Source organism: Periplaneta americana, chromosome 11 (assembly GCF_040183065.1).
Source record: "Periplaneta americana isolate PAMFEO1 chromosome 11, P.americana_PAMFEO1_priV1, whole genome shotgun sequence".
NCBI classification, from domain to species: Eukaryota; Metazoa; Arthropoda; class Insecta; order Blattodea; family Blattidae; genus Periplaneta; species Periplaneta americana.
In genome coordinates this window covers 45,067,161-45,087,334 of record NC_091127.1, presented here as the reverse complement: position 1 = coordinate 45,087,334, position 20,174 = coordinate 45,067,161, and the positions used below count along the sequence as shown (strand labels likewise).

General features: G+C 33.6%; 1 protein-coding gene across 3 annotated transcripts in view; it reads right to left on the bottom strand.

Moving 5' to 3' along the window:
- The window catches only part of LOC138708969 (octopamine receptor beta-2R-like), a 793,399-nt gene that overhangs the window by 671,844 nt on the left and 101,381 nt on the right, over positions 1-20,174 (bottom strand). For 2 of the 3 annotated variants that reach the window (XM_069839376.1, XM_069839375.1), the window contains exon 2: positions 18,970-19,513. The exons of the other annotated variant lie outside the window; for it this stretch is intronic. The gene's annotated coding sequence lies outside the window, so the exon portion shown is untranslated. The remainder of the gene's footprint in view (positions 1-18,969; positions 19,514-20,174) is intronic. 3 annotated transcript variants of the gene reach the window in all.

Here is a 20,174-nt window from a genome sequence, read left to right as displayed (position 1 = left end):
TCATCTTTATTATATGCTCAATATGCAAGCAACTGGAATGAACTTTCTGAAGTGGTCGGCCACGGAATAAAAAAAAAGGGACAACGGTCTCAAAAATCATTCCAAGAGAAATATTGATTGAAGAAGGATCTTCTTGAAGTAAATTAATATCCAGTCATAGAAATTCAGACAGAATTTTAAATTAACTAGCACAAAAAACTGAGAAAGAAGTGACAAAAGGAGCAACGTGGGATAGGGATTACTTTTTTTAAAACAAAGCTTTACTTAAGAATGAAAGATGAAGGAATATTTGTTTATTGAGAAGAGATTTTGTGTTAATTTTTTTTTTGTTTCGCTAGAAATGTGTTATATAATCATACGAAAAAGCTGAAGGATAGTTAAAATGGTGATATTGTTACAAATAATTAATCAAAATTTGCATTGTTTTTATATTTGACTCAGTTGCGGTAAGTCCTCATAAAACTAGTTTATCTTATAAGTTATTTAATAAAAAGTTGAAGGACAAAAATATACCTCGTCTGAGGTTACGTTGGAACAAATTATTTGTCATTGTAAAAACAAGGTTTGATTCTGAAATTTTATAGACTAGTTCAATGGGGGAACTTCATGATGGCAAGCTGCCAGAACTTCTAAATTAAGAATATGCTGGCACAAAACTTATAGTAGGCAATAATGAGTTTGACCTTATACAGTATCACAGAATGTTAGCTCTCTTACTTCCATATGTATAATAAGGAAATGGAAACCAGTTTGTGTTATTCTGTATCAATATGAAAGCATAGTTGTCTTCTATCATCTCCTGGCTACCATACTTTTAATGATTAACTTACGGTATTTACGGATTCAAAGCCGACTAACGGTTACAGATTTCTGAAGTTGTAAAATTTCTTATCATGGCTAACTGCGGAAGAAAATTAAAGTGCGATATCTTTTACTACATTTAAGGCGCATAATAAAACTTTTTCTCTAAATAAGAAATGCCATAATCATCATCTGCTAGCATTGATTTTATTAGACATTTCTGTCGTCAAGAAAAATATTGTGTACTGACATTTTTTGGTTGATTTTTCTCTTACTTTCGGATCTTCGTATATATAAAGAGTGTTCAATAAGTATGGTTACATCAGCTTCTTGTCTATGCGGATGACGTGAATATGTTAGGAGAAAATTCACAAACGATTAGGGAAAATAAGGGAATTTTACTTGAAACAAGTAAAGAGATAGGTTTGGAAGTAAATCCCGAAAAGACTAAGTATGTGATTATGTCTCGTGACGAGAATATTGTACGAAATGGAAATATAAAAATTGGAAATTTATCCTTTGAAGAGGTGGAAAAATTCAAATACCTGGGAGCAACAATGATACTCGGGAGAAAATTAAACACAGAATAAATATGGGAAATGCCTGTTATTATTCGGTTGAGAAGCTTTTATCATCCAGTCTGATCTTAAAAAATATGAAAGTTAGAATTTATAAAACAGTTATATTACCGGTTGTTCCTTATGGTTGTGAAACGTGGACTCTCACTTTGAGAGAGGAACATAGGTTGAGGGTATTTGAGAAAAATGTGCTTAGAAAAATATTTGGGGCTAAGAGGGATGAAGTTACAGGCGAATGGAGAAAGTTACACAACACAGAACTGCACGCATTGTATTCCTCACCTGACGTAATTAGGAACATTAAATCCAGACGTTTCAGATGAGCAGGGCATGTAACACGTATGGGCGAATCCAGAAATGCGTATAGAGTGTTAGTTGGGAGGCCGGAGGGAAAAAGACCTCTGGGGAAACCGAGACGTAGATGGGAAGATAATATTAAAATGGATTTGAGGGAGGAGGGATATGATGATACAGACTGGATTAATCTTGCTCAGGATAGGGACCAATGGCGGGCTTGTGTGAGGGCGGCAATGAATCTCCGGGTTCCTTTAAAGCCAATAAGTAAGTAAGTTCAATAAGTATGGAATATTACTCAAATTCTGTGATTTTAATTTCACAGAAAAAAAAAAGTTTTATACAAAAGCTGTTCCGGAGACGAATCACACAATATCGATGTTGTTTGGATAAAGGGAGATAAGTGATAAAAATTAGTTCCGAGATAAATAAAAATACAGTTTCGGATCCTTATTCTAAATGAATCGATGATTTCAGAAAGGATATGAGTCACATTTTTTTATGCAATTCAGTTACGAGCAGATTCTGAATCTCTGGAGGTATATTCACCATTGTGCATAGAAATGACCCCGATCCACAGAGATCTAAGGTTAAAAACATGGGATTGAATAAATAGTTAAAATATGAAACAGATGAGTGGGCAAAATTTCTACTCATTCATGCCTAAAATTTAATGGAGATTCGGAATATTTAAATTTTAATATAGGGTGCATTTAAATTATTAGGTTTATTGTCACACTCTGTATTCTTCACCTGACATAGTTAGGAACATTAAATCCAGACGTTTGAGATGAGCAGGGCATGTAGCACGTATGGGTAAATCCAGAAATGCATATAGAGTGTTAGTTTGGAGGCCGGAGGGAAAAATACCTTTGGGGAGGCAGAGACGTAGATGAGAAGATAATACTAAAATCGGCTTGAAGGACATGGGATATGATGCTAGGGATTGGATTAATCTTGCTTAGGATAGGGACCGATAGCGGGCACATGTAATGAAACTTCGGCTTCTCTAAAAGCTAATTGTAAGTAAGTGACACCCTGTATGCCTGAATAACGTTTTTCGAACACTGGTATCATATTGTACAGTTTATCTCCAACAGCTTTTGCATATTTTTAAAATTAAAACTTAAGAAGTTATGAGTATAATATTCCATATTTTTTAACACTCTGTATATTGAAAAATTACATAAGATATGGTATTTGTCCTCATTTATGCTCTCTATGCAATAGCATTTGGAAATCGTAAATGTTGTATAATTCACTAAAAATCCCAACTACTCTCTCATGTCATTTTTTCTGGCATTGTCATTTCTCAGTAACCAGAAATTACATGTTCTCCCATGCGTAAAACGGTTATAGGTACAATCACAACTTTATAAAACTTCACAATATTGTCAATTCGCGTATAATTACTTTTTTGTTGCGTTACAAATAATTTCAAAGAACTTTAGTTGCATATCTAAATTTTTGAAGCCGTTCAAACAAAGTCTAAGATACTTAAAGAACTAACAAATTTCACTGGTAAATAATCTGCAAAAAAGTACACTGTAGGCCTATAATTTACTTTCTTTTCAAAACTACTACTTTTACCTTCTCTTTTTTATCATATTTATTATTGGATATTACGGTGAAGTGAAGAGAAACTATTAGAAGCATTTAAAATATGGATATGAAGAAGAATGGAGAGTGTGAAATGGACAGACAGAATAAGAAACGAAGCTGCGCTAGAAAGAGTGGATGATAAAACTGAATATAAAGAGAAAAAAAATTAACTGGGTCACTGGCTCGGAAGGAACTGCGTATTGAAGGATGCATTGGAATGAATGATGAACGGAAAAAAAGTTCGGAGCTGAAGAAGATACATTATCAAATGATAGACAACAATAAGATATATGGATCACATGCGGAGACTAAGAGGAAAGATTTAAGAATGCTGGGCTTGCAGTGAAAGACCTGATCTTGGGCAGAACACTACGGAATTGATGAATATTTGTTACAGAACAGTGTACTGCAATATTATACAACGTGTGTTATAATGCAGTGTGCAAATATAATATAATATAATATAATATAATATAATATAATATAATATAATATAATATAATATAATATAATATAATATAATATAATATAAATAACAGAATATAGCGTAATCTGTATTGCGTAAGTCCATTTCATCAACTTTAGAATACAGGCAAAAACAATTTTCACTTTTTTTTTTCTTTGGTCCTTGAAACTTAGTATTTTTATTTTTGATATAGTCAAATTATACTATACTACATCTTCAAGCGTATCACACACACAGAAGCAAGCATATTTATATGGGACTTATTGCAGTATATCCAAAATATATTTATGCTCGACCATGCCGAAATGTAGTAATTATACACCTGGTAGTAGCACTTTAATGCACCTCATTAAAGTACATCTATTCATTATATTTCAGTTGCTCAGCCAATGAGAAATCACCATTGTACTATTATAAAACCGCAAGTATCGATTATTCTCGGATATGCAATCGAAAGACAATTAGCGAAAAGTCACGGAGGCTGGAAATCCAATACTGTCGCAGAAGGTTATGTTCTGTTACTATAATAATTAGCGTTAATTGTAAATAATATTCAAATAAATTCAATTTGTCATCTCGTTTTTCTATTCTAAATCAATTTCCAGGTTATATCAAGACTAATCTTCATGTTATTCTCTAGATTATATCAAGGTCAATGACATTCGTGTCTCGGAGAAAATCAATACTTTCGCGTCTGCGCACATCTCATAATTCAGGTCAGTTCCGCTCCTCACTTACATAACAATAACATGAATGCTTATTAATAATTTCAAGTTAGAAATATGGTCGAGCATAAAAAGTCGTATGAAACTTGCCTGTAATGGTAATTAAGACGCTCGCATGAAAATTATGAAACGAGCGCAAGCGAGTTTCATAAACAAACATACTCGCGTCTTAATTACTACCATTAATGGCTCGTTGCACAATGTATTATTTAATTTTCTTTATACACAAATTCATTAAATCCGAACTCAGTCGTCTGAGGACATAGCAGTGTATATCTACAATTAGATATCACCCTAAGAAATTGAGTAGTGTTGCAATCTTAAAATCGGAAAATTGGAACTTAACATAGGGTAAAGATTGGTAATATTGTGATACTAATAGCCTAATATGATAGTTCCTTTTGGAAATATTTTACAATTTTACTGAGCGAGAGGAAGATCGATTTTTTGCGTCAACGTATGAAGGGAATGTTCTTGGAGAAGTTTCTGTACAAAACCGGTCCTTCTCTTGCTCAGTAAAACTGTAAAGAAAAAAATCCCAAAAAGTACTATCACAATATTACCACCTTTACCCTACATTATCTGTGACGTACGTATTTCTTATAAAGTAACATGCATTATTCTATTAGAATTATAATTGTAAATTTTAAGATGTACGTTAATACACTAGATTTATGCTTTGAATAAGAAATGATTATGAAAAATTTGATTTAGACTGAATATTTCCAAACATTCACTATTATAAATTTGACCATATAACCCCTTCCCTCCAGTTACTTTCATGGGTGCGTCTGAAGGAACGAAGAATAATACATTCACTGTCTCTTCTATTTAGAATCATGCATACTTCTACTCCGAATTACCTGTTATCGCGCTTTCAATTTCTTACATCACTTCGAAACCGGCATCAAGCACTTCTTTCTGTCCCTCGTCTTAGAACGTCTTTATACTCATCCTCCTACACTGTAGAAATACCTCGCCTCTGGAATTCGTTACCTAATGACGTCAGGGACTGCCGGACTTTATCACAATTCAAAATTAAATTGGAAAGTTTTGTCTTATTTAATGATTTTTAGGTATGGCTAGAAGTGTTGATTTGTGTTTTTTTTACTCTAGATTACAATTGCAAGTTTCTTGCTTATGTTAGTTAATTAGGATACAATTAATTATGATACATAATCACTCATTTAAAGTTTGTGGACTGCAACCTGTTCATAATTTTTTGTGGCTTTACTTTGTTTATAGTGTATTTTTTTTTCTTTTTATTTGTATTATTGTATTTTGTATTTCTGGTGGTGTGGAAGAGAAGGCCTGATGGCCTTAACTACACCAGAATAAATAAATAAATAAATAAAATAAATTAAGGTAACTATTATTTTATTGCAGTATCTCTTAGAGGATTTAACTTTTCTGGAAAATAAGAAAAAGTGTCCGTGTCTACGCCATTAATACGTGCAAAACGAAGAGAGGAAGCTCTTTAAAATTGTAAACAAACCGAACTATGTAACATTGGCGCTTCAAGAAAACATGTTTTTCTGGGTAATTATATGAAATCAAGCGAAACGGACAACTGCAGAACTATAGACTTACTGACGACAAACGTCTGCGGCAGTATAGTCCGTTACAATAAATTATTGTAGTGCAGAGTGCGCAAGTCTCTTTTAACGTCACGTTCCCTGGACCTGGAGGATTCAGCCAACATAGAGAAATCCCGTGTAACTAAGTTTAACAGATACATTTGAAAATTAAAAAGTTATTTTCAAGCCTTTTATGCGGATTGAAAAGTAATGTGGTTCAAATGAAACGTATACTTGACTTTGCAACTTAAAGCTGTGAGCACAATCGTGACAAGTAGGAAACATTGCATCCTCGTAAGCATAATCATTTTTCCACATTTAAAATATTTTATTACAAATTCAATTTTTCAACATCATTTTTTCACTTCTTAATAAATTATTTTAACATATTGCAAAACGACAAATATTAGCAAGATATATTTTCAAGTCAGAATATTCGACACAACTGTGACAACTAAATTGTACTTGTTCAACAATATCCACGGCATTTTAACTTTGTAATGATTTTAGCAGAAGAGGAGATGATACTAAGGGATATGTTATTGGAGCTAAATGACAGCTGTGAACAATATGGAATGAAGATAAATGCCAACAAGTCGAAGACCATGGCCATAGGAAGAAAAGTAAATAGGTAAACTTGCGAATTCTAAATGAGGCAGTAGAGCAAGTGGACAGCTTCAAAAACTTGGAGTGTACTACAACTAAGCAGTAACACGAGTGCTGCCAAGAAGTCAAAAGGAGAATAGCAATGGCAAAGGAAGTTTTTAACAGAAAAAGGAGCATTTTCTGCGGACCTCTGGAGAAAGAACTAAGAAAGAGGCTAGTGAAGTGCTTTGTGTGGTGTGTACCATTGTATGGGGCAGAAACATGGACAATACGACGAAGTGAAGAGAAGCGAATAGAAGCATTTGAAATGTGGCTATGGAGAAGGATGGAATGTGTGAAATGGACAGAGTAAGAAACGAAGCTGTGTTGGAAAGAGTGAATGAAGAAAGAATGATGCTAAAACTGATCAGAAAGGGGAAAAGGAATTGACTGGGTCACTGGTTGAGAAGAAACTGCCTACTGAAGGATGCACTGGAAGGAATGGTGAACAGGAAAAGAGTTCGTAGCAAAAGATCTCATATGATTGACGACATTAAGATATATGGATCATATGAGGTGACAGGAAATAGGAAAGACTGGAGAATGCACGGTTTTCAGTGAAAGACCTGCCCTTGTTTTGTAATACTTTTTTTGGCTTTTGTAATTGTATTGAATTTTCGCTATGAGAATTTAGTAGGCCTACAAAACAGTTATTTATAGGAACTGCACTCGAACACGAGCTTGGTGAGACGGCTATGAGATACGTTCATTATCTGTGTATATTTTGCATTGTATGTAGCCATAAATATTATCAGTCTTACTAATAAAAACTCTTATACAGACGTTTAACTGTCTTATAGTCTACATGCACAGCGAATAGCTCGTTAATAATTCGTGTGTAAATTCCTGACTAATAATAAAATCGCTACATATTTCGTGTATAATAATACAACTGTTACACAGCTACGTCATAGTTTCGTCATTATTTTATTATGAAACAATAACAGAATAACTGAGATTCTCTATTGCAGCCAATAGTGTGCGCTAGTGTGCCACGCAAAGTATCGATAGTAGAACCGGGCCTCATCGATTACCGCGCTATATTTTGATCAAAGAGTACAGCTACAGCGATATTATTCTAATTATTCTGTACTCTTTGTTTTGTTCTTCTGTGGTTACAAGGCAACCATCATCATAAAATGATGATCAATACGAACAGCTGTTAAAAGGCGGCCATTTTTTCTCCATATATACAACACTTGAACAGAGAGTTTCGTGTGTATAACTACTGCGAAGCAATTCCCATGTATAATTACATGCTGCTTATACATCGATCGCTTATGCATGGTTTATTGGTAACGTTTTCTGTCCCAACACTGCATAAGTCTGGTATACAAATTATACACGGTTTATTTGTATGGCCGTAATAGGCTACTATTAGAATGGTCAGAAAGCTACCTTGAACTTAGTAAGTTTTCATTTTAATAATTATTATAATATACCGGTAGCTACTCTAAAACATTACTATCATTTGATTAGCTACACGAAAGTAAAGTAACTGCTCCATAGTAAAAGTTTTATTAGGACTATTAAACTTTTACTACGTCATACTACTTTTGAACAATAAAACGGTACTAAAAGACGTGTTTCAACCAACCATGGTTGTTTATCCCTACAATTTTATCACTAGCATTTGTTTATTTTTATCACTTCCTTAGCATTTGTTTGTTTTATCACTTCCCTAGGATTTGTTTCTTTATTTGCCAACATTTGAAACCGCAAATTCTTTACGATAGGTACTACAAAACATGCTTTACAATCGTCATTTGTTTCCCGCATAGATAGTCGACTGAAAATGGCGGCTCCGTTGAAACGTTTTGGTGAAGGTAACATTAATGAAATAGAATTGTAGTAAGTCAATTAATATCTATTTTATTGTATTGGAGTACTTTATTTCTTATAATCTTCATACACTATCTTCTGTTTTTATCACCTCCCTACCATCTGTTTCTTTGTTCGCCAACATTTTAAACTGCAAATCCTTTACGATAGGTACTATAAAACATGCTTTGCAATCGTCATTTGTTTCCCGCATAGATAGTCGACTGAAAATGGCGGCTCCTTTCAAACGTTTTGTGAAGGTAACATTAGTGAAATAGAATTTTAGTAAGTCAATTAATATATATATATATATATATATATATTGTTGTATTGGAGTACTTTATTTCTTCTAATCTTTATATAGCTTACTTTATTCTCTTTCTATCACCTCCTACCATTTGTTTCTTTGTTTGCCAACATTTCAAACTGAAAATTCTTTATGGTACTATAAAACATGCTTTGCGATCGTCATTTGTTTACCGCTTAGATCGTCAACTGAAAATGGCGACTCCGTTCAAACGTTTTGGTGAAGCTAACATTAGTGAAATAGAATTTTATTGTATTAGAGTACTTTATTTCTTCTAATCTTTATATACTTTCTTCTACTCGTATAAGAGTCAATTAAATCCCACTCGAGTTTTGACTTTCTCTAGATAAATCAAAACCTCTAGTGAGATTACTGCTGATAAATTTCACAGTCTCGTTCGAGATATAAGAAGAACGTAATGCGGTGCTTTAAAACCAAAAATGCATTTGAGAAATTCCATAGAAATGTATCTTTCCAGTTTACCTAATACCGAAAGTACTTTTGAATACGACGTTGTCATATACAAGTTTGAGTACCACAAGACGATAGACCTATATAAGCTCATGGGATATTTACATAGACTACCCAAGCCCAAAGAATTCTCATTAACTTGGCCCGGAATTGAAGCAAAGTCAAAGTAAATCCTTTTGCAGGGGAAATGAGAAATCTTTGCTATAACCGAGTGCACAATATAGAGTCTTACTATATGTATAATCTCACAGAATTCATAGGTTTATTTTCTGCCGGAAAGATTTCTGTTTTTTATTTCCGGAAACGTTTTATTCTTTAGAAGCATTCTGCATTCTCTCCCAGCAGAATCCACTCTTCTTTCGACCTTTCATACAGTCCGGATATCCTCTAGAAATTCCCAGTTGATAAATGTGAATTCAGAGTACATATTGCTCTCCTACGAGAGTGGAGGTAAAAGGGCTTTATATAACATTTCAGTCTAAAAATATTTCCTGCTACTTAGGGATATTAAGTTTCTCTACACAAAAAGGGCAGCTTACAGTAGCGCATGGATTATACTGTCTACTTTTCAAGCCAAAGACCTAGGTTCAAAACAGAAAATATTCCAGTCGAATGTTGAGTAGACAAAAACAGTCCAGAAATATTGTATCTTTGTGATCTTCAGATTTCTTATCAACACTGTACAGTACAACGTTGCATAATCATCATCATCATCATCATCATCATCGATAAGTAAAGATTAGTTACATTTTCATGAAGTATAAAATTGATCAATTTAACGTTTTTTTTAGATTTACAGCATATATCAAAAGTTTAAGAACACCTCTCCGAAATAAATTTTTCACTCCTGACTTTATACTTATAGGCTATGAAACTCCCTGGTCTTTATACAGGCAACAAATTAGGTATTTTATTTATGTTTTTTTATTATTATTGTGTTAAATTGTATTGTGTATAAAATTGTATACTGTCATTGCAAGTTATCTTGAACCTTACATCCCCTAAGTCTGTCTTTGGAACTGCTCGGTACGGCGTGTACTCATCAACGTAACGGCACGGCAAGGATGCCGTTGGTTCTTTTACCTTACGGCTCTCTACTGTAAAAGAACTTGGTTCAATACATCTTCTCTCGATACTCCGGTTTTGAGAGGAGAACATAGTTTCGTAGCAAGCTTTAATTAACCTGTAATGAGTAAGTATTTAAATATAATCGTGTGTACACTCCTCTCTCATCTGGGCTGGGGACCGGCAATGGAGGAGTTACTACAGCTACTTCTGTACATTATATAGGCCTGCATGACTTACACCTTCAGCTAATATGTACATATTCTTATAACAATATTTTACAGGCTTATTATTTGAATTTACATTAATTTACAATTATACACAATCCATATCCCTATCATTGCTGCCATCATCGCTTGTTCCAAAATTAATTATTTCGTCAATGGCATCATCCATTCGGAATTATCTTCTTAATCGTAGACTATGTACTACTTTCTGAACACGATAGAATTCTTCGATTGTATCCCGAATAACGTGTTGATGGAAGTCGTCCACTTCAACTTTACACAAGTCCTAATTCTGGAATGAAATAATATGTTTAGTAGAACTATAAGAAAATAATAACTTACAATAGTAATTCATTATGTCGTTCACAGTACACACACTATTGTACATAACTATTATAGCAATAATTTCTAAACATTACATAACTATTCTTTCCCGAGTAGTGTGAGGTTCATTCAGTTGTAATTCAATATTATTCTTAATTCTCTTCACGGAACTAATACTTTTGCCAGAGTATTTAGCCGCTCTCTCATATTCCTTAGCAAGAGGTTCCAGCAAATATTTGTTTAATTTTTCCTCCTCGCAACGCTTAATTTTATTATATTTGCGATAATTTCTCTTTCTCGGCTATGGATAACAGCGTTACTTTTTCTCCGCGGTGGTGTGATTTCATCATAATTACTACCCTGTGGTTGCTGCTCCATGGTAACACTACTGGTACGCAGTGAAGGAAATAGCTCTATGTTTCTTGACAAGAGATTATGCTGCGGAGCATGCGCAAACAACTCAGTTGGCTCCACCCGCATTACGCGCTTCCTTCCCTCTGCCCCTCTGACCCCGCTCAGAAGATTCAAGATAACTTGCATTAATAATATGTGTTGTAAAATTGTATTGTGTATTGTAAATGTTATTGTGTATTGTTAATATTGTATATACCACTGCCACCGGGTGCTTGCCCACTTGCAGAGTAAATAAATACATAAATGCATACATACAACAAAAACCCTGTTAAAAATGAAGTATTATTTGAGCCTAATCTCTCTTATATTTCAAACTGTGGATTATATAACAATTTTTCTGTTAAGAAAACTTATTGAAAGTTATATTTTTGGTTGGAAAAAATTAATTACTTCAGAATGAGTGTACCTAGATCAATGAATTTTGGGATAGAGTTAGACATACTGTATCTGAAATGTTTCTTGTGCAATTATTAGGCCTACTTTTTATTTTGACAATTTTCTGACAGATTGTTCAATGCATTGCAATCCAGATTTTTTCTTTCTTTTATTTGGGAAAAATTGCCAATATTTTAAATTCGCGGCCAATTGGTCAGGGACCGTCACTGCCATTTACACTGGCAGTTGGTAAAAACTTGTCCATCGGCTCGTTTCCTCCATTTTTTAGTAAACAGTTGTGGAGTTTGTTACAAGTGTAGAAAGGTTAGATTATTCTTTGAAAAAAAAAAAGTGAAAATGAGTCGAAATTCAGTGAGTGTGGACATGATGTGACAGATTATTGTAATGTGGAAGAATGATTTGAGATAATATCTAACTCTATACGAAAGTTCATTGATTTAATTACACCCATTCTGGAGTATTTATCAAATGTTTTTCACACAAGACCGTCATAACCTTATCTGATTTTGATGTAAAAATACAATATTTTTATTTCATATTGTATTATATCAAAATCAGATAACTTTATGGCAGCCTTGTGTGAAAAATATTTGATAAATCAACACAGTTTATCGGATCCAACATGAGTATTAAATTCATTCTGGAATAACAAACTTTTTTCCTACAAGAGTATAATTTTTCAATAAGTTTTCATAAAAGAAAAACTGTTGTATAATCAAAAGTTTGAAAGATAAAGAGATTGGACTTTTTGGATAGTCCGTTATTTTATAGTGTGAGAAGAAAGTCCGGGCCGAAAATACGGAAGTCCGCGAATTTGAATGTAGTCGGGCAGAAATCAAGAAAACTGCAATAATATGGGACGGTCTCGAAATTAAACTTAAGTGGAAAATGAGAACAAAGAGAAAGGTTCTAAAGCTATTGTTTTACATAAAATCTGGGTAAATTTTTTATCATAGCTGTGTTTGTGTGGAGCAATACTCAGAATAGCTAAAAATTGTGGAACTTTATTGCTTTGAACCTGAGCATAATGCTAACAATGAAAGATTATTTTGTGCGAGATCGTGCGTATTTGCTTGCTTTCCGCACACAACCAATAAGCGATGTGTGAAATACCACATTCAGTATTCCCAACGTAACACACATAACAATTTCCCTATTCTTACCGCTTAAGCGTCATATTCATTTTACTGCTTTAGGCTTTTAACATATTATTTTTAAAGACGTTCAATATAGTAATAATTATAAATTGGAAACTTACCACTGCAATTTCACCTAAATTGCACTGTGAATTATTGTTTTTAAATATTTGCAAAAATTAAATAAACTCTACAACACCACAAGAGTTACTGCATTTGTAATGCAAGTAACATTAAGGAAGCCGTGAAAAAATCAACAAGACTCCAGACTCAACATAAGACTGGCGGAAAAAAAAAAAACAGACGTATATCACGGCCTCCTGCAGTATAGTAAACACAGAAAACATTTTATAAGAACAATGTTGAAGATAGATATATTTGTTTTCCAAAGTTGCCGTCATTGAACAGAAACCAAGATGGAGATTTCATTGCAACTAATTAGAAATTCCTCTTTCAGGTATGTAATAAACGATCTTCGCACAAAATAATGTACGATACACGAGCGGTATGTTTGTTTTCATGTTCTTGGAAATTAAAAAAGCTCAACTACGTTTCGCTTTTCCAATCTTTTCCTCGAACATGAAAACGTCAACATACCGCTCTTGTAACGCATATTACTATTCTTTGACGAATACTCAAGGAACAGAATGTAATGTCCATGCCGAATAAAAAGGTAATAGATAAGATCTATTGCTGAAATATCCAACCTTAAACATATTAAATAAATAAGTGATACTAATGTAGTATCTATAGTAAATAAATGATACTCAGTACCCATATTAAATACAGATAAAGTTTCTTAGAAATTAATACGTTTATTGTTGTCGATCGAATTGACGTGTCGATCATATAAAATGCAGAGGAAGATTATAACAAACGAAAATCACCAAATAGTATCTGTTGGTAGTGAACATGGCTGTACTGCAGATGTAGCAAGATGTGAAATAGAGAAACTGAAATTCATTTGTAAGGAAAGGTTAAGAGAAGAAGTGACGCCCATGCCAGCAGTGTATAGACAAGTATTTCACGAAGTTTCGAGTTTAGGTTACGAGTTTGTGACGGAAATTTCCCAATTCAATTCTCTAGTAGTCTACAATTGTGACTTTGTTCTAGATTAGCTATGTTGTAATTCTTATTTACTATTTACAAAAATAATAATAATAATAATAATACAGTAATAATAATAATAATAATAATAATAATAATAATAATAATAATAATAATTCTTCATTTATGCTGACAGAGTTACGGCCATAGGGCCTTCTCTTACACTCTACCTGGTCACAAAGTATACAAGCAGTGAAAATTTAACAAAAAGTTAAAGATTAGAATACTAACATATTACAAAAAAAATAATAATAGCATAATAAAATCGACACTAAACAAAATGAAAACAATACCATAATAGGAAAAAGAAAGTAAAATACAATGGAATATAATAAAAGAAACTCATTTTTTTTATAAATAGTTAATATAGAAAATGCAAGGAAGAATATAACAAAATGGAATGTAATAAAATAATAATAAAAAAGAAAAGAAATACTAAAATTAAATAAAATTCACAATAAATTCATATAGTGATCAAGAGAACAAAAAAGGGGAAAAGAAGGAAAAGAAATATATACATTTTTACAAAACTATCGCAGAGAAAGGCCTTATAGCTGAAAGTAATCTGAATTGAAAAAGTGCAATTTTAGTTTATTTTTGAAACTAGACAATGTCCGACAGTCTCTGACATGCTGTGGTAGAGAGTTCCAGAGATGAGCTGCAGAGACGGTGAAAGATGAAGAGTAGAAGGATGTTCTGTGTTTAGGAACGGAGAGTGTGATATGGTGTTTTGAGCGAGTATTTATTTCGTGATATGAGGACATATGTTGAAAATGAGAAGCTAAGTAGCTAGGATTAGAGTTTTGAAGAATATTGAAAAGTAAAGTGATAGAGTGAATAGTTTTTCGCTCTTTGAGACGGATGACGTATGTGTCAAAATATACGGTCATTGTGATAAGCAGTATTGGAAATGACAGTCATGGCAGAACCATAAACAGACAGTATTCGAAATTACTAGTTTTTAAGAAGTGTTGGAAATGTAAGTATTGGAGTTAACATACATTCCATTCGCGCTTAGGCTGGGGTTAGGTTTTTCCCGAGGTTTCCCTCTACCTTAAGGCGAATGTCAGGTAATCTATGGCGAATCCTCAGCCTCATGCTGCCAAATACATCTCGCTACCACCAATTCCATCGATGCTAAATAGCCCAGTAGTTGATACAGCGTCGTTAAATAACAAGAAAAAAACACGGGCACATAAAGCATTTCTATAGCTAACAGTAAAGCAGTTCTAATTAAATTGCCTTAACTTAAAAATACCGGCGAAGATCATGTGACTTGATACATTTCCTATTTGATCCGATTGTACCTTGCACTTCAATGCAGCCAGCAGGTTGTTCTATCTGTGTGTGAGGCAGACAGAAAATGAAAATGAATGAGGTCTGTGATCTTGAATGTAAACAGACGACATGAGAAATTGCTGTCAGTTATGACAGAGCAATTCATTTATCCTAATGTAACAATCAGAAATAACCTTCAGCTTTTTAAAGGAAAATGACAGGAAATTAAAACTGAAATAGCAATACGAGTCTTTTACGGAAGTACACCGAGCTATTCATCACAATTTTTATAGACTTTCTCGACAATAATGTTGATAAACTGCATATGTTTGTATTGCTTTAAATTAAGTGAAGTTAACAGTAGAATTAAGATTAAAATGTGTAATTGAATAAACTGGTAAAGAATGCAGGTACACAAGCGAACAGACCACTCAGACGGGCCAATCAAATTTTCACGTGGGTCTAGAAACAGCCTGTGAAATTAGCATAGGCTCTCATTGAGAGACCAGATTATTTTACATGAGCAAATAAACATGTAGAAATTTCCGCTTTATCTGCCTTCAGAAAGAATTTTGTTAGCCTTTAAAAATCTTGAAAGAGGGTTCCCAGAATTTTAAGAGATTCTTATTTTATTAACCCTGCTGCTACCGGGGAGGGGGGTAATAAGATTACTCCACTGATGATTTTTCAATATTATCTTCATTTATCTCCATATTTATTTTTGAAATTCCATATATTTGTCCTCTTATAAGCCTACTAACATTTTGAAATAAGAATAACATAAATAATTAATCTACTTTAATAAATGATTCGCGTTATTTAAGTGGGGTGATCTTGTTACCCCCCTTGGTAGTCTGTGTCATGAAAATTCTAGGATATGAAATTCAGTTTACACGTTAATTTTCTACATTTTTGAGCTCGTCTGTTTCCAAATTATTTTTTTTTTTCTGTTACTTATAACATTATTCCTATTGTTATTTATATTATCACGAGTATCATGATCTTTGCTTCAATTTTTTTTTAATTTTCTTTCTGTATGTTATAGTTATTCTAAAAGTGATTTTGTTAGAAATAATTATTAGTAGAGTCTTTTTCCGAGAGATATTCATTGTAGTATATGTGATATTGATATATTTGAATTTGAGCAAAAAACTAAAATTTATTTCCTTCGATTTATATTTTCATTTTATTTATTTTTAGAATTTCCAAAAATTTTATTTTATTATAAACACATGTTTGAAGATGTTCATGGATGTATATATTGTATATGAATATTTAAATTTCAACAAATACGGTAACCGAAATGATTTCTAATTTATTTTATAACAGTGTCACTTTCATTGCTTGTAGCTGTGTTTTCCACCCTGTCAAAATTATATAGCGTGGAGTAGTTTGCCTAGAAATGGAAGGTAGGCAAATTTAACTTTACTGATATCTTTTTCCATAGTGTCACCAATAACATATCTAATATGAGAATAATCTCACATTTGTCAAAATTCTGAAGTAAATAAGTAAGTATTATATATTTTTAGGCCATATCTTCACAAATTGTTATATAACTGAATTTTAGGTTCTTAAGACAAAGGAGTGTAGGCCGACAGAAAAAAAGATGGGCGGACGATCTGAAACTTCACTTTGGATCCAACTGGACGACAACAGCCAAGGACCGCCGAGAGTGGAGACTACTGATAGTTGCAGCATCAAAAGAATGAGGATCTTTCCCGAACTGGCTACGCGGGAATGCCAAAATAGCCACCTTGCCACCCAAGAGGCTCTTGCCCTACAGGGATTCTACGGGCTAATTCTAATTCTAAAGATCAGTTTATAAGTATTTGTTTTCAATTTTAAGATCTGGGTCCAGACGAAATTAATGAGGGTGGTGGTGGTGGTGGTGGTGGTGGTGGTGGTGGTGGTGGTGGTGGTGGTGGTGGTGGTGGTGGTGGTGGTGCGATTCTAGGAGTGACTATGGTGATTACGATATTAATAGTAATAATAATAATAATAATAATAATAATAATAATAATAAGTGTCTAAATGAAGTAAAAATCATGAATATATAATAAGATGATCATATAATAAGATAACTTTATAAGCTCGATCCAATATCCTCCGTCCGGGGAAAATAATCTGTTATCACCATTAGCAACAACAGTCGTTCTCAAATTATTTGCATATTTTATTCGTAAGGACTTATGACTGGTTCACAATAAACCGGGAACGGAAACGATAACGAGGACGGAAATATTGTTAAAATAGATGTATTTAAATGTGAGTATTCACAATTAACGAGAAGCCTACCGGAGCCCGGGAACGGGAACGTGAAAGTTAATTGTGGATACTCATATTTAAATACATTTATTTTAACAATATTTCCGTTCTCGTTGTCGTTTCAATTCAATTCAATTTATTAAGCCATTAAACATACAGTGATAGGCTTCGTCACAAAAAACATACATTTGAAAAAACACATATAATTGAAAACAGTAATTAGAATGAAAAAACAAAACATTTGAAACTCTAAAATTAATGAAAACACTTCACTCTTATGTAATAATTGTAACTAATGTAAATAACTTTATTTATTAAAAAACAATTTCGTGTGAATTTATGTTAAGAAACTCATCTACAGAGTAGAAAGGATTAATTAAAAGCCAATTACAAAATCTAGCTTTGAAACTATTGGTTGGTAACTTATGATATTGACTGGGAAGCTTATATAATTTCATCCCCATGACACAAAAATTTGTACTAGTTTTATGTAATCTACAGTATGGAATATTAATTTGTTCACTATTTCTAATTTTATGATCATGTATATTGGCTATTAATGAGTAATTGTCTATATTTTGTTGAGTGTAAAGGACTAGGTAGTATATATAAATTTATGACAGTTAATATCTGTGATTGCTTGAAAAGAGGTCGACAATGTTCAAGATAGTTTGATTGACATAGAATTCTAATGGCTTTTTTTTTTTTTTTTTTTTTTTGCAAAATCAAGACACTCCCAATTTTGCTACCATTTCCCCAGAAAATTAAGGCATACCTAATTATCGACTGAAAGAACGAAAAGTAAGCACATCTTAAATAATTTTGAGAAACACAAGTCACTAATTTCTTCATTAAGTATATATCTCTTGATAATTTTGTGCATATATATTCGATATGTTTTTCTCATGTTAAACTGGAGTCTATAAAAAGTCCTAGAAATATGGTATAGTTTTGTATGTTGTCCTTTCTTATTACATGGTTTAGGGTAAAAGTTTCCATTCCCTGTTTATTGTGAACCAGCCTTTACATGCATTAAATACGTAACGGGAATGGGCCTCCACTGGAAAATGAACTCAATCTGGCAACGAAATGACAGCCTTCACGGTTGAGGAAATACAAAACTACAAAAGGAGTAATAATAACTCCTTTCCGCTATTACGGATTCTCAGAGATATATTTTTGTAAAATTCTAGGAGCATTTCTGCAGCACAACGACACTATCTGCACGTCATACAACGAAAAGATAAAAATAGAGATGAGAGAACCTTTAAGCCTCTTTGAAATATCAACACGAGGCGTTCCTTTACCTAAAATGTCACTTCACGGCATTCAGAGCCGGCACGAGGTAGGATGTATTATATGCCTACCAAAGCAAAGGCAACCGTCTTATTGGAAATAAAATTCAACGATATATAAATACTTTAACCTATTTAAGACTCAAGTAAGATTTTATACATAGTAACTGACCTTGAAAGCTGCAATTTGCAAGCGATGTTCTCTTCTTATTTGCAGTCAGAATGCTTTCGTAGGACGAGGGTATAATTCAGATATCCACACAATCAAAGACCTTCGGAGTCTTGCGATGGAGTTTATGAGAGTTCTACCGTAACACTGGTGATAAAATCTTCAGTCCATAAACAAACCAGATTCGGGAAACTTTCCCGACACTGTTGATGATGTCAACACAATTATTTCACTTGTGAGTTACGTTTAAAGCTTCCGTAGAACTGACGTTTCCAACTCGTACAATCCTCGCGTAATTGCAAAGGCAGTGGATTTTTTTCAGCTCCGTAAATTTTGTTCGGTTTGCTCAAGAGATTTCTTTCTCTTTTCCACTATTTTTATGCAGACTTGCTTTTGCACTTGGTAGTGAATTTGTCAACGTCGTCTGCACTTTTATATTCATACGCCATCTTTTTCACCATTCCGCTGTTCTGTTTTAAACCACATTTTTCAGACCGCTGTTTTACGCTTTCCTGCACTTCCGAAAAGTATAAACAGCACACAGCACCTAAAGAGAACAAATAAAGAATGAATGTAAAAACAGAGTTTTGTTATTCAAGACTTAGGTAATTCTTTAGGTAAATAACTTAATAACAGTCTATTGATTGTGAAGTCATACTGGGTGTTCAGTTCAAAGTGTGTCATGGCTCGCTGTATGCCGTCATGTGGCTAGCTGATGAGCCTAGAGAATTCAATCTTCCTACACTTCCGCAGAGGTGTATAACCAAAGAGGCAGAGAAGTTGCCTAGCAAGTACGGCGTTCATTCTGAAGAGTACGTACCGATACGTACGGTAACGCCGGTAGTGGCAGGAATGTGAACTGTTTGGAAATACGTAGACTACTGTCGGGATATGGGGGAGAGGGTTAAGACGATTACTTACGTATTTGTTGACATTAACTTCGACGGTCAACATGGACACGGAGCATTTGATTTGTGTTGTGGAATGTTACCGTACGCAACCGATGATAGCAAATACCCTGCGTACGACTTGCCGGCGCAAAACACAGTTCGAAAGAGGTTATGGTAGCACACAGACCGTACAGACCGCCATCTGTTGCTACGACGTTCAAGTTATACCGTACACGTTCTCAAGTTCAGATTGAAGAACGCCTTAAATAATAGGCAACTTCTCTAACATATAAGCTGAAACTCGCTTCAAATCGGTGA